The sequence below is a fragment of the Labrus mixtus genome, chromosome 6 (genome assembly GCF_963584025.1).
Source record: "Labrus mixtus chromosome 6, fLabMix1.1, whole genome shotgun sequence".
In the NCBI taxonomy this organism is placed as follows: domain Eukaryota; kingdom Metazoa; phylum Chordata; class Actinopteri; order Labriformes; family Labridae; genus Labrus; species Labrus mixtus.
In genome coordinates, this window is record NC_083617.1 from 29982374 (window position 1) to 29992373 (window position 10000).

Here is a 10000-nt window from a genome sequence, read left to right on the forward strand (position 1 = left end):
GTCAACACATCTATGTTCAATCATTATTAACGGTGAACATTAACCTGATACAAGATGGAAAGGGCAGAATAAAGAGAGAGAAGAGACCCCTGTGTGTCAGTATGTTCCTGAGCTTTTATTATGAAGGCCTGGTATTTATAGACTGACTTTTACAGACCGCTGAAGCTGAATGAGGGTGTTTGATCCCGACAGAGCAAGTCAGCGTGACTCTGTGTCAGGAGCAGCAGCTCTGAAGGATTACAGAGAAATAAAGAAACCATGCTGGTCTCTACTTTCAGAACATCAGAGCCATGACAAATGAAACACAGTGGTGCACAGATTTCACTGGAAGCCATAAGTTTGTGGTGAACAAAGTCAAAAGTATGCTACATTTACTTGAGCCTATAATTTAGTTTTTACAGTAAGTATGATGGTCTTATACTTTTACTCCACTCTCTCAAAGGAGAATATGGTCGTTTTTGCCTTTTCATTCATTTCTTAATATTGGAATGTGAGCTATTCCTTTTTAATCTAGTCAGACAGTTTTATTTTTAAAATGTCATCTTGCTAAGTATTCACCAAAGAGGTGTGATTTTTTTTTTCTTGACCAGATAACCTCAGTGTGATCCTAACAGCCGTGCTAACGAGACACCATGGAAATCCCACAAACAAGACGAGCAACGTTCATCATCCAAAAGCACAGCGATGTGAGGCAGAAGAGGCTGTCAGCAGGTGGATTAATGCTCAGTAAGAAAACAATCTGACAGATGAACTCAACTCAAAGAGACCTCATTAAAGTGCTGCCAGCTAAAGATTTCACACCCTGCAGTGCTGCCTTTTACTTTAGTTAAAGAATAAATACCACGCTGTAAAAACACTCTGTTACAAGTAAATGTTAAATGGACTTGAGCTTGTATATTTCTTTTCTAGTCTTCTGACTACTCAAAGCTCTTTTACACCGCAGGTCACACCTACACATTCACACACTGATGAGGCTGTTATTTAAAGTGACCATCAGAAGTAACTAATCACAGTCACACACGGCCATCAAAGCAGCGGGAGCAACTTGGTTAAGTGTCTCACCCAAGGACACATGGGCAATGTGGCTGCAGGAGCTGGGGATCGAACCCCTAACCTTCTGGTTGAGAGACGGCCGACTCTACCAGTGAACCACAGCCGCCCCAAAACTAAAAGTCCAGGTTTTAAATCTAACTTCAGCTAAAGCACATAGGCTTAGCATAATCAGCAAGATGTATTTTAAGTTTTAAATGTACAAAAAGAAAAATCTACTTTAATACATTCTATCACTAACTCGTTATAACTTGAGCATGTGTGGCTGTAAAATCTGGATTTCACTGTTGAGGTAGTTGAGGTGGAGCTTATTTTGAACAATTTTGGATAAAGAGAGATCATTTTGATGATGGATTATTTAAAATACTGACACATTTTGTAAAAGTTAGTGAATCTCACACTGAATTGAAATAAATTAAAGAGTTCTTACCTTGACCTCACAGCTTCTTGCGTAAATGTGACAATCCTCATTCGGTCAACACACGCTCATCAACATAGAAACACACTCACACACTGCCACACACTCTTCTCCTCTTCACGTTATGTACAGAGTGTGTGTTTGTGTTTGAAGCTGCATACGAACAACAAGGAGAGCCTTCCCCCCATCTGTCCTCCACAAGTCTTCCCTGCTCATTTAACACACTCCCTCTCTGCAGGGTCTGAGCCCCCTCCCCCCCACAGACACACACTCAGAACACCCCCTCCAACACACACACACATAAATATATATAAACTTGCAGTTTGAGTAGCGGGTTGTGTGTATGTGTGTATAGAAGGAGCCGGCCAGTCTCCTGTTGTTTGTCAGATAAAAGTGGTGTTAAATTGAACTCAGTCAGTCAACCTAACACACAACAACACTGTGTGTGTTTTCAATGAGGCTTCATCTTCACAGTCAGGTGTTAATAAGTGTTGATTGAACTCATAAACACTTTGAAAGTCGCTTTTAACACTGTGCACAGATGAAGTGAAATCTATCTGATGCTGCCTTTGAAAACAACTATAATAATCAAACTAAAAACGGTATAATTTCAGTTTTCATCTATCCTGTTTGCTCATCTTTAAACTATCACACAAAACAGAATCAAAACACCAAGGAGGCCCGGATGAGTTAAGGTCAAAATATTTTCCAGACTTAGAAGAGTCCGCCCCAAAATATCTTAACAACAAAGACTAGTTTGGCTCAAAATATCCTCCCTTGAAAAATAAGTTACAGACAAATATCCAGAAGAGAATGTCAGAGTCAACACATCAGATGAAAACAAGTCAGAGAATAAGTGTAACATGATGAGATTGATGTATGCTGGTTGGATCACTCTGCTAATGAGAAAAAGTATGATGGACACAGATTTCATCCACTTAAGAGCAACACCACTTCCTTGTTCTCATCACATGCTACTGAGATAAACCATCAAAGGATGACTCTCAAGGCTGCATGAACTGAAACTTGTTTTAAACGCTGATAAGAACAAGCTTATGTTTTTTACCAGATCAAAGACCAGGTCATAAAATGTTCCTGTGCTTTCTTCAGTTGATGGAAAGGAGATTGAGGTTGTACACTGTTACAAATACCTGGGTATATTAACTGATTACTCCCTTCATTTTAAACCACATGTACTGTGTCTAGTGAAAAAGCTGAGGCTAAAACTGGTTTGATACAGCCTACCATGCATCTTTCAGGTTTCATTACAAACTTTAGAGCTCTGACTCACCATTGTGAGTTGTACTCTCGGGTCGGATGGCCCGCTTTGGCGACCAGTAGGCTCATACACTGGTACACCTTTATATACAAAGTCTGCTTCCTCACTCTGTGTTTTTATCATGCAGAGAAGTACCGGACAGTATTCTTTGTGTTCTCAGGACCTCTTTATGCTCTCTGTCCCAAACGCTTGGACAGAAATTGGGAGAAGGGCTTTTGGGTACTCTGCACTCTCAGCCTGGAATCTGTTGCAGAATGACTTAAAGCTCAAGGAGCTGGTGTCCTTAAATGTTTTTAAATCTAAAATGAAAGACATGGAAGCAGATTCTATAGGATGTCGATGTTTTAGCTCGGCTGTTTGAACAACTGATTCCCAGATATGACTCATAGATGGTTCTATTTTAATCCAAAATGTTGTGTTTTGTAAATTGTACTTTGTCTCTCTTTGTGTGTCCGTCTGTAACTTTGTGTTTTTGCTGCTGCCTGTCTTGGCCAGGTCTACCTTGAAAAATAGGTTTTTAATCTCAATGGGACCAACCTGGTTAAATAAAAGTTAAATAAAAAAATAAATAAAATAAGGCAAAACGAGCTACAACCTCTGGGGTTGAATATTGAAGCCAATGTGGAAGCGCAAAAATGTGCAGTGCCTGACTGCAAAAGATTGGACAACGCTTTTTTGTCTTCTGAACTCTCAAAGCACTTTTCCACCACATGTTTCATCCAATCAAAACACATTCACACACTGATGGCAGAGGCTGCCCATCAGTACTTTTCTATTCACACGTTCACTCGCCACTGCCCAAGGACACCTCGACAGGAGAAGGGGATTGAACTCCTGACTTTGTATAGAGATGACCCACTCTACCACTGGGCCACAGGCATGCACCCTTAGGAATGCACATTAGGTCCAAATTAAAATGCCCATTTTACAGCAGAAATAAACATGTTTACAGATTCAAAAAATTATTTGATTTGAATAGCAAGACAAGGCCTCTCTGCTTCACGTTTCGGTCTTGTGCACACTGTCGAGGTTCTGATCCGTGTAGCATTCTGCTCACTATACATTAAGCCTGCTTATTACACAGATACTTCATTAAAATATCAATAATTTGACACAAGATATTGATTTGGAAGTTATTTGAATGACTGAGGTGGCTGCTGTATGACAGAAGCTCTACCACTCTGCCTGTCTCTAGAGTGATCAAACGTGAGGTCAGAATCCAATCGGGGTGTAACTAATAACAAATACTCAAGTTTCTGTAATTAAGTAGCTTTTTGTGGTACTTGCACTTTGGTATATTTTCAAGTCTGTACTTTTACTCCTATTAAGTACTGAAAATCCAAAATCCTGCACACTACTCTTGCTCTGCATCATAAATTTATTAGAAAAAAAATCAGCTTTCAGTCCCTCTGTTTTTTTTCTGTTCTAGTGTCAGTCAAATTTGTATTTTGATTTGTGTGTTTGCCTTCATACAGTATATGTTAATATTGTGGTGAAATGAGACACTTCTAATAAGGCTAAATGCAAACGGGGCATTGGGAATGAGATGGGCTGGTTGGTAGAAGTGATTGTGAGCACTGAACAGAAAAGCACAGGAGTTGGAAGTAATTTAGACTGAAGATTTGGAGAAGCAGAAACCTCTTGGACTGAACGTCTGCTGTTGATGCATGAAAAAATAACGGTTGAAAATGAACTAATACTCAGTATTACTACTGAATAGTTTTGAGAAGAATACTTTGTACTTTTAATTAAGTTTATGTTCTTATGCCAGTACTGTTACCTGTAATTGTTTAAAACATTAGTAATGTAACAGTACATGTAATTCAGTACTTTTTCAGCTCTGAACCTAGGTTTTGTTTCTGAAACTACGTCCATGTTTTATACAGTGTACAAGGCAAATGTAAGGAAAATCACAGAGGTAGATTCAACAATATTTCATTCAAAGTTACAAGATGCAGCAGTTTTATATGCAGAGGTGTCAAGTAACCAGTACTTTTACACTTTTACTTGAGTAAAAAGCTTGAGTTGATACTTCAACTTCTACAGAAGTCTTTTTAAACCCTAGTATCTATACTTCTACCTCAGTAATGAATGTGAATACTTTTGACACCTCTGTATATATGTAAACAAATAAATGATTGCCCCTTCAAACTCTGATATGTAAATGTGTTTTGAAGATATGAGGCCTCGTTCTTTTCTTACAAGTTGCCATAGCATGCAGCAGCTTCCATGCCTCGAGCCCTGCAGCAGTCAGGTGTGCTGCCTCATCAGTGCCAGCCGACGAGTTCAAGAAATGTCTAAAAAATTATAAATGTTGTTGGAGTCCACTTTAAAATTAAAATAAAATGTCCTCAGTTCCTGGAGTAATGTTAATTTATCTGTCAAATATATATAAATAAATTATTATCAGAATATTTTTTGCGTCAAAATAAAGTTTTCTTCCTTTAAAACGTTTCATATGTTTAATGACTCATTATGTACTAAAGGGCGTTTATTAATATTGTCCTACTAATTAAAAAGCTTTGTTGAAGCTAACGGTCGAGTCAAATTCATCCAAACTTTATGTCCTGCCTTCTATCTTGTGATTGGTTCTATCCTGAATCAGTTTGACAGTAGTTAGATACTCTCAAAGTTCTGTTTCATGGGGACTTTACCTTTTGTGCCTTTATTTAGAGATAGGACAGTGGACAGTCAGAAATCGGAGAGAGATAGAGAGAAAGAGAGAGAGAGAGAGAATGGGGACTGACGTAGGTGCCACAAATTGGACTGGAACATGGGCCGGGCTGTCTGCTTGCAGGACCACAGCCTCAGCACATGAGATGCATGGCGCCCCCAGCTTCACATTTATAAGTTATATGTACCAAGAGGAGATGAGTCACAAAAACAAGTTAAAATCTAATTAGCCAGAAACATCTATCAAAGAGGAGTCAGCGTTAAAACATAAACACAACGTGGACAAATCAAAGTCAAAACAGCAAAGAGATTTAGAAGAGTGGCAGTCAAGTGGTACACAGGTGATGCAGGAACAAGACCACCCATCAGGCAAAAACAAGTCAAAATCAAAAACCCAATCAGAGAAAGACTAGTCAGAGTTACAGGACCCAGGAGGTATGAGTCATAGTCAAAACATCCACAAGACACAAAATAATCTGAATCCTGAAAACAGAAAAAGAGTCAGATACCAAAACTCGTAAAAGAGAAAAACTCTCATCAGCCTAAATCAACTCCCAGAGACGAGACTGAGACTCAGTCATTATTTGTGCCTCTGTGGATAAAACTTGTTTTTTTCCCACTGAATTCTTTCTGCATGCAGAATGATTGTTCGTTGCAGAGGAGACTCTTTCTTGCTTCTTCTGCCTCCTTTTTATTGACAGCCATGCAGAATGCCAGAATGCTCTGCATTTGTTTAAGACTCTCTTCCTTTCTTATAATCCACTAAGATCTGTTATGTCTGAACAGAGCTTGTGCAGATCAACTCCCAGCAGGCCAAGTGTGATGATATCAGACGCAGGCTCCTTCCCGTCTGCTCATGTTTCTGCACGTTTGTTAGAAAGCTTCTGTAAGTGTATGAGATCTGCATTCAGATCAGTGGATGCCTCCTGGCAGGCTGGGACTCGTCACCACATTAAACAAGGTGCAGCTTTTGAAATGTTTTCATGAGTAGGGAGGAGGAAGTTCAGAGACAGTTGATCCTGACAGGCAGCACACTGGGAGACAAGATGAACTATAGTCAAAATGTTATTTATTTACTGTTTATGCATGGCACCATTGCCTCTTTACTGCTTTAACTAACCTTGGCAGCAGTCCACGTTCATCTTGCTAGAAGTACATATGGAGGATTACATCAGTAGTTCACACTGCAGCCTTCATCTACAAAGCAGCAAGTTAGCCCATCTTCGTACTGATACTATGGCTGAGGCTAAGAGATGGAAGAGGAAGTGACGGATCTAGGAGCTAGGAGGAGAAAAAGAGCTTATTTTTTTCAATTGTTTCCGATGAGGAGAAATCTCAAATATAAAACATGTAGTAAAACGTAACAGAGCCGTGTCGGTCATGCAGCGGCCCTTGTCAACAGATTGTTGTCATAGAGACTGGATGGACATGCAGCGCTTTTCTTCTCAGTGCTAAAACGCTTCATGCAAACACTCCCGAGTGCACAGCCAGAGCTTTTTCCTGGAAAAAACACAAGGTGGGCATGGGGCCTTACTGAGCAAGAAGAGTAAATATTGGACAGGCTTTTACATGCAGGGAAGAGCTTTGCAAAACAGTAGGCTGCAAGCCTGATGCTGAGCTGACTATTTTGCTGTTTTTGCTGTTGGTACTTTTGCCTAGCAAGTAGTTTACGTCCATGCAGATATTATTCACAACAGTGTCATCATTGTCTCATGTTCAGCAGGTTTACTGGGTAAGGAAAGTCAAACCAAGTTATGTCTCAGGTTTGCATACAAATAAATGAATGAATGAATCCATCGTATGCCAAAAAGTTGTCGCTTTCTCTGTCATTCTTCAAGTTAGCTTTATAAGTTTGGAACTTTACAAACCTGTCTCAATTAGCATGAAATATATATTACTCCAAAGTAGCAATATAAGCCACATGAAATCATGGTAACAGATGAATAGACATACTCCACATGCAACACACACGTACTCTAATAGGGCTTTCACACTTTCAGAAATCTCCTGAAAAACACAGGATATTTCCCAGAGGAGCTGTAGACTTATGTGTGAACGCAAACAGCCACATTTTTGCTCTGACTTCACCCGGAGTTTCCCCTGCCAGACAGAGCCCCTTGTATTTTTTCCGCAGCAAGTCCGAGTGTGCTGATGTGAGAACGCTGCAGGAGAATTAGCAGGGTAGAGTAGAAAGGAAGTGAACAAACACTAACACAAGATTCATTGAACTGTCCATAACTGTAAATGTCTGCTCCAAACTAATACATGTATCTCCCTAACCCTGCTGTTCTGTAAAAGCTGTGTTTCCCTAAGCAGAAGCTGTGTGATGTCAAAACCTCCCCTCTTACAATCCCTACTCTGTGCAGACTCTGGCTCTTAATGTGCTTTTTTTGCCTGTCATGGGGGTAATTTGGCTTCATAATTGTTCAACTGGAGGAGGTTGAGGTTTCAGGTCCATCTTACTACACCATCTATGGTTTGAAGTTGGACACAAAAGCTATCGCCGATGGTCCTGCTGTACTGATTTGTGTAATACACAACCCATTTAAGATACTATAAATAAACTCTAAATTCTTCTAAAATGACCCCTGCAAACTACTCACCAAACCTTGTCCATGTTTGTTGCTAATAGTCATCTGTCCCTTTGAATATATTGATGATTTGTTTATGGGAATACACTTATGAGACATTGCTGATTTATTCCATCTCTCTGACACATCAATTTATTGTCACAGGAAGTAAAGGTCTGTGCTTGTTGGCTCTCTCTGAATGCAGCTAGTTAAAGTGTTTATTAAATGTGTCATAACTCAGATACTGTCACTTTTTATATCCATCTCTATCTCCACCACTATACCTCCAACCATCTGTTACCGCCAGAGCTCATATCCTGTCTGAACAGAATGATCAGGGATACCATGGTGCTCATCAGTATCCAATAATCTGCCAATCAGTTTGGATCATTTCACCTGATTTTTTTGGTTTAAAGTAAAACATTTGAAGACATGCACAGCTCTTGTTTAAGTTGGTCTTCATCTGTAACTGGATATGCCTGTGACGGTGTTTGGAAGCTAAATCTGTCTGACGGCATACGTCGACCTCTGCTCAGATGTTCAAGTGGCGGGTGGCGAGATTGGGCTATTGGAGTTGGTAGCAAGGTGTTGAGGGGTTGATGAGGGTCTAACCTGCTGAATGAACTGCAGCAGAAGCAGCTGGGAGATTCCTCTCCGCTCTAAACTGCACTTGTGTGTGTGTGTGTGTGTGTGTGTGTGTGTGTGTGTGTGTGTGTGTGTGTGTGTTAAACCACCTGCCTAACAATGCCTCCCTTTGCACGGAGGAGAAGAATAGATGGGGGGTGGGGGTGGGGGTAGCCTTGACCCAACCCTCACCACAGCAGCTGAGGACAGCCTCAGCCATTATCCCACCATCCCGGTTTTAACTCTGAGATGGAGTTTAAGTGGAAGATTCAAGAGTCACATATTTCCTTGATTACCTCCTTTGTTCTTTTATGTCCTTCCTTTTGTCCTTATTGCCCTTTACTGTGTCCTTGATCCCTTCTCACACTCACACACACACACACACTCTCTCCCTCTCTCTCTCTCATAGCTCATAGTGCCAATCAAGGAGCCCACTGTCTGTCTGATGAACACTGTGTTTGACCTTTGACCTCTACATGCAGTCAGTCTAAATATAGCAGTGTAAATAGAGACAACAGATTTATGTGTTTCTGAACAAATCTTTCAAAACAGTTATACAACCTTATTTCCTTTTGATGGAACAGAGGAACTTCTTCCACTTCTTGTGCTGGTGTGAGCCGGTGTTCACTGTCTATCAGCCTCTTCTGGTACTTCAACATTTATTACTTACAGTATCAGGCTTTTTATCAGATGTACCCTGTAAATTATACAGCAAGCCCCTAAAAATATCCCTGAGTTGCTTATTCACATTATATGTATATAATAGGAGACTTTCCCTGTCTGATGGGAGGTGAGAGATGGCACAGAAATGACAGTGGAAGCAACAGACTTTATAAAAATGCTACATGATATTTAACATATAGGGATTTTACACTTGCAGGAAATTCCTGAAAAACTCACTGCTATTTAGTTGATAGTGTGATTCTGTTGAACTACACGTAGCATTGCTATAATGGTAAATATACCTCATCTCTTACCTCAGGAGACCCCCCCCCCCGTGTCCCACTGTGAGGTGCATATGTGAACAGCCAGGTCGGGAGAACATCTAGAGCAGTCCTCCTGAAATGATCTAGATGTTTAATTTAATATTTTTCATATTTTGATTTATTTTTTTATTCATTTCAGTGTATGGTTTCAACACAATAATACACAACAAAAAAATATTTTCTCACAATACTGAAACACTGTTCATGAGCAAACAGGAGCAGGAAGAAGAAAACTTATAATACCTGCCTCTTTCCAGGACAGCATGTGAAAACTGCTTTATTCACAGTGTTAATGAGTCAGTAATAAAGAACATACCTGCAAGCAGAAAAGGATATGAAGCAGCACCAGTTATTGCTCGCCTGCCCCCCCCCCCCCCCCCCCCCCCCCCCCCCCACAGTG

At 40.3% G+C, this 10000-nt stretch overlaps 2 protein-coding genes across 2 annotated transcripts in view; one reads left to right on the forward strand and one right to left on the reverse strand.

Moving 5' to 3' along the window:
- The window catches only part of dlk2 (delta-like 2 homolog (Drosophila)), a 27990-nt gene extending 26344 nt beyond the window's left edge, over positions 1-1646 (reverse strand). The window contains exon 1 of the mRNA XM_061040832.1: positions 1481-1646. The gene's annotated coding sequence lies outside the window, so the exon portion shown is untranslated. The remainder of the gene's footprint in view (positions 1-1480) is intronic.
- The window catches only part of ncoa4 (nuclear receptor coactivator 4), a 182416-nt gene that overhangs the window by 47531 nt on the left and 124885 nt on the right, over positions 1-10000 (forward strand). The gene's annotated exons all lie outside the window — the stretch shown is intronic.